The following is a 6,065-nucleotide window of genomic DNA, read 5'->3' on the forward strand; positions in this document are numbered from 1 at the left end:
AAATAGACTATGCCGCCATACGTACAACTGTCCAAAGACTATGTAGGAACGATGTAAAGTAATATATGATAATTTGATAAGTAGCCAAAAGTTCGTTACAGGCAGTTTGATATCTAAGAGCCCTTTTCGATTCAAATTTTAATTATGATTTTCATGATAAATTGGTCTGGTGCTCACTAGAAATTTGTAAATTGGTTATTAAATGTTTCATTTGGAATAAAATATTCTCCCTGATCCTTCAGGATCGTCTTGTCCCGCACGTCGAAGAGATAGTGGGAAACTATCAAAGAGGATTCCGAAACTGAAAATCAACCACTGATCAGATATTCACTATGCAGTAGATCTTGGAGAAGATGGCTGAATACAGAAACGACACATACCATCTCTTCATTGACTTCAAAGCCGCATATGATAGCATAGCCAAGGTAAAACAGTATGACGCTATGAGCTCTTTTGGAATCCCGGCCAAACTGATAAGGCTAGTTAGAATAACTATGACCAACGTCACTTGCCAGGTGAGGGTGGATGGAAAACTCTCAGGACCTTTTGCTATCATCAAAGGTCTGCGCCAGGGAGACGGGCTTGCATGTTTCCTATTCATCCTGGCGCTAGAGAGGTCCATCCGCGGCTCGAGGGTAGAGACTACGGGAATCATCTTCTATAAGTCAACCCAGATCCTGGTATACGCTGATAATATAGACATCATTGGTCTGCGGCTCTCCTATGAAGCAGAAGCCTACCAAGGGATCGAGCAGGTGGCAGAGAACCTCGGTTTGCAGATAAACCAGGCAAAGACCAAACTGATGGTGGCAACATCAGCGGGTCTACCAATAAATAATCAGAATCTACGTAGGCGTGACGTACAGCTAGGTGAACGCACTTTTGAAGTCGTCCCTCAATTAACCTATTTGGGGTCAAAGGTCAGTAACGACAATAGCATGGAAGCTATGATGCGCGCAAAGATGCTGGCTGCCAACCGGTCATTCTACAGCCTGAAAAATCAGTTCACCTCAAAGAACCTGTCGCGACGGACGAAGCTGGGACTATATAGTACCTATTTAGTTCCGGTACTCCCATACGCCTCTGAGACATGGACACTGTCCAAATCTGACGAAACCCTCTTAGCCGCGTTCGAGAGGAAGATGCTCAGAAGGATACTTGGCCCCGTATGTGTGGAAGGACAATGGAGGAGCCGCTATAATGATGAGCTATACGAGATGTACGGCGACCTCACTGTCGTACAGCGTATTAAGCTCGCCAGGCTCCGGTTGGCTGGCCATGTTGTGCGCATGGAAACGGACGACCCAGCCCGTAAAGTCTTTTTAGGCCGTCCACAAGGACAGGGGGAGGCGTGGTAGGCCCAAATTGAGTTGGCAGGATGGCTTGGAGGCGTCCGCCATTAAGGCCGGGATAACGGACTGGCAGACGAAGGCGTGAGACCGTGAGTGGTTTCGGATAATCGTGAAGCAGGCCAAGACTGTAAAACGGTTGTAGTGCTGGATAAGTAAGAAAGTATCTAAGTGGGTATATATACAGGTGAGCTTATCCCTAGGTGCATGAATTTAAAAGGCTGATTTTTATCGCTTCTGTTTCTGAATGAAGATTTTTAGAGTGTTTTGTGTATTCGTCAAGCCTTCAAAAAGCTTGTTTGAACAAACGTTTTTACCCTTTCTGTCCAAAAGTGATATTTAAATTTGGTTATAAAAAAACATGCTATGGGACCACCTGGACTACATACACTTCGATTCTAGATTCCATTACCAGATCTCTTGAATCCACCTTGAGAGGTATGTAAACCACCTTGTTTTGCCATTTTTTGAGTAGGTACCCAAATCCAATTCTTCCAGTGAGGCTAGAATAATCTGTATGGAGTGTTTACATGATTTCAGCCTCCAACTGTCAAACTCCATACAAAACACTGACTAGAATAGTGAAGGGCCCAAATAACGGGTTTAGGGTTTGATGAGTTTTCCAGGGCTTTCTGCTGTCAAAAGGCATCCAAAATGGCCAAACAGAATTTGGCTAATACTTGACCTCGTTCCTACACAGTCCTTGGGACTGACTGTACTGCTATGGGGGGCAATCCAAAAGTCACTGAAAGCCAACCTCACAAGTGGTACAGGCAGGCCTTAACCGACAGCGATGTAACGATGTACAGACAGATGTAAAATTAATTGTCATTTATGACCAAAATTCGTCTTGTTGTTGTTTGGGGTAACAGTGCTATCAACGTTGTTGGTTTCGCTAATGACCTTGGTTATTTGGTGTCAAACGGACTTCTTGGCTCCTAAACTTTTTTTAATTAATTAATTAATTGATTAATTAATTTATTTATTTATTTATTAATAATGTATTTTTTTATTAAGCTATTTTACACATAATCCCTAACTTATTCCCCTATCATCTGCCTAAATCCGGTGTCGCCAAAATTGGAAATTGATAAATTATTCTCTTTAAATGCGTTGGTCGTTACATTAAAATCAAAGTGATGGGACCATGTATTGAATTGCCTTGTCATAGCTAGTGACGGTTCGTTGTATCGATATAAGGTACGCCTGTTCTCATCAACAAGCAAGTTACGAGATCGAAGAGGTCCCAAAGGCACGTAGAAGTTGCCTCTTCTAAAAAACAAAGTCTATTTCCTTTGTTAAAATATTTTAGCAATAAATACACATTGGTTGACCTTAAAACGGTGTTGAGCGTCTGTAGGCCAAGCAGAAGGCAACGCGAACGATAACTTAGCATAGTTGTAAGTCCTTTGAATTGGTCGCATTTTAAAGCATTACAAGACTTGCATTGTATATTTGTATATTTATTAAATGATCGACGGACCTCATAAGCCCTCTCGATATATGTAAGGGTACAATAGGAATATAACATAAATAGTCACACGCTTTACAATAACACAATAATAACAACAATAACAATTACAAGGACGCTAAAGATTCTGGCGAGAGGCGCGAAGTAAATTAATGCGACTCAACACATTTGCCATCGTCATGCCGGGCTCATACGCATCAGATTCCGCATTCAGAGCAAGACATATACGCAAAAACGGGTCTCGGGAGGCGAGGGCGGTCCTTGTCTCTGGGATGGCCAGCATCGCCCGAGGGCGGAGAGTTCTTGCAGGCACGAACAGCAGTATCGACGAGAGCAAAACCGGACAATCGATGCTATCATTGAGAAGCCCAACGATAAAAGCCAGCCTAGCATTTCGTATTCGGTCGTCGAGTTGGGGTAACCCGAGCAACAAACACCTTGTTTTGTAGTCGTTGTTGCTGCCCCACGAACGGAGCGCGAAACGGGTAGCCCTACTCTGGATGGACTCCAAGCGCGCAACCCCCCGAGCAGAGGAGGGCCACCACACTACGCTGCCATACTCCAGCACTGATCGAATAAGAGCACAATAAAGAGTTTTGGTGCAGATTGGGTCAGAGAGCTCGCGAGTCATGTTAACGACTAAACCTAACAATTGACTGCATCTTGTCACAACGTGATCTAGGTGTTGCTCAAACGTGAGTCTCGCATCGACGAAAACACCCAAGTCCTTGACACAATCGACTCTCTGCAAAGTTTGCCCGTTTAGCGTGAAGTCGAAATGCACTGGAGAGCGAGAACGGCTGATGGTGATGGTAACACACTTATCAACACAAATGGTTAAGGAGTTTCGCGTGCACCAGTTATAGAATTCTTCTAGTGAAGCCTGGAGTATGCGATGGTCGTCTGGTCCCAGGATTTGCCGAAAGATTTTGGTGTCGTCCGCATAGAGCAGGTGATTATCCATAGGAAAGATCGTGGAGACATCTTGCACTCTGACATTTCTTGCACTCTTGGCACCGACATTCATCGATGTAGGCGTTGGACGAAAGACGACAAAGATGTTTTCGTCAAACGAACAGACAGAATATCGCCCTCACGTATGTGAAATTGTGTAATATTTATGAAGTGATCTAAACAGCATAAAGATTCAAAAAGTACAGTTAAGCTTAAAATTAATTGCCGCAGCTTCCGTGGTATATTGGTACGGGTAACCAGTGGATCGCGGGCCACCGCCAGACTGATTGGCTGATCGTTATTGGTCTCATGGTGTACTGTTGATGTCTGGATTGCTGCAGGACGACACCAAAATATCCAGGACTCTACAGGCAGCAATCTCATTTCAAATGTTCAATCATCTGCGTCACCTATTTGCCCTTATATTGGTGGAGGAAATGTCGCATTATCCTTTCTTATTGTAGAACGCAAACGTGAACCACTTTTGTGAAGATTTACACTCGCAAAATCAAGATCAGTACACCATCGAAGACTCCGAACAGAATCAGATACTGCGAGCTTTCGAGAACCTCAAAGCGCTGCGAATCATTGATTAGTATCTGTGCGAAATGACGCCGCGGAAGGCGCTAACGATATTTCCGACCATGCTGCATTTAGACGACTTTGTGCAGATATTGCCAGACTTTCTAAAATGCGTCTTATCCGCAGCCGACATATTTTCCCTGGTAGATGCGGAATACTCTTATGCTATCGATGAGTTGTACAACATATTAGTAAACGTGAACCGATTGAACAACGAACAATGAACGGTGTGCGATGATATTGCCGCAGCAGTGGACAGCTACGATTTGACAGAACAATCCAGTGGAGAGGAGACACACAATGGACAGGTTTTTTCCTTGATTGACCTGGTGGCATCGGAAATCCGTTTATGCTCGAAACTATTCTTGCATTTAATCGAAAATTGCAATCGCAGTGGCTTCGAATGGAATTGCTACTCTGCTGTTGGCCATAGAAAGCACGCTACACTCTACATTCAAGCTATCGCTCATACTGGACGCTCAAAGTTCCTATTATATCCGTGTACAGTAAAGGTCTGAAGCAGTGTATTCGGCGGAGCATGATTTGGGGCAAATTTAGGGTATTGCATTTGCGGGAAAACATGCGTGTGCAGACAGCCCCTCAACGGGACAAAAGTAGAAAGCTTGGAGCAAAATAATCTTGTGTCTCCCTCAATCCTCTATACCGCGCTTGCTTGCACTCATGCGCGAGCGCTCGAGTATATTCTCTCAAAACTGAGCATTCGCAGTTCAACCCGTACAGTGAGAATGTATGTGTTAATGTGCAGCGAAATTTGTCTCTGTATCTCATTCCCCTACCCCCAAAAACCACATTCACTCTCCGCGCACTCTTAAAATTTTGGCGCGCACGCTACAACACAATACAAAAGGTCGTTTTAACCGCGCGCACTAATCAAAGTCGCGATGGTTCAATCGGTACGCCGACGCTCCATGTCAGAGATATGGTGTGAAGAAAATCTCGTGCTGATAGAGTGTAGGGATAGTGTACACGCGGACGCGTACACCAGTGGCGGGTCAAGACTCTCCGAAGCCCTAGGCGTTATGGTAGACGGGGCCCCTTCACCAAATCCATCGACGGAGGGGGTGGGGGGAGGGATGAAATGGTGTACGAATAATACACTGCAAATTTTCTAAGTTTGCTGCAGTTACATTTTTTACTGAAAGCTATTGAGTAATACATGGTTTTGTTGTTTCACTGAATATCAGTAAAACAAATTACTGAAAATGCAGCTATTTATTCTGTCAAAACGACATGCCTGAGCCTCAAAAGAAAACATAATGCGATGTCCGCTTGCTCGTGATGAACAAAAATTTGATTTAGTAACCGCTTACAGGCACCCCGATAAAATTTTAGGTGCGTATTCGGCTTGCGGGATTAACGTTTTGGTTGAGAAAAATCTTCACACCACTTTGCTGAAATTTCGTGTTAGCCGTGAGTGCATATCAAATCAACAAACTTGTTTCGACAAAATACAGTTCACATCTGTATTAAACTCTATAAAAAACAGAGATGAACATGATCAGGATGGACTGCCACCCTGCGCATCAATAAAAACCTCAATTTCAATACTTTTTTTTGCCAATTTTTAATCGATATCAATGACTAAACAATCAGTAATATCAGAAAGGCTTTGTATGTTAAAGGCTTTGGGTATGTTCAAATTTTGGGTACTGTGGATACTGTTTCGAAGCGGACTTTCGACACTTGAT

The sequence above is a fragment of the Anopheles arabiensis genome, chromosome 2 (assembly GCF_016920715.1).
Source record: "Anopheles arabiensis isolate DONGOLA chromosome 2, AaraD3, whole genome shotgun sequence".
Taxonomy (NCBI): domain Eukaryota; kingdom Metazoa; phylum Arthropoda; class Insecta; order Diptera; family Culicidae; genus Anopheles; species Anopheles arabiensis.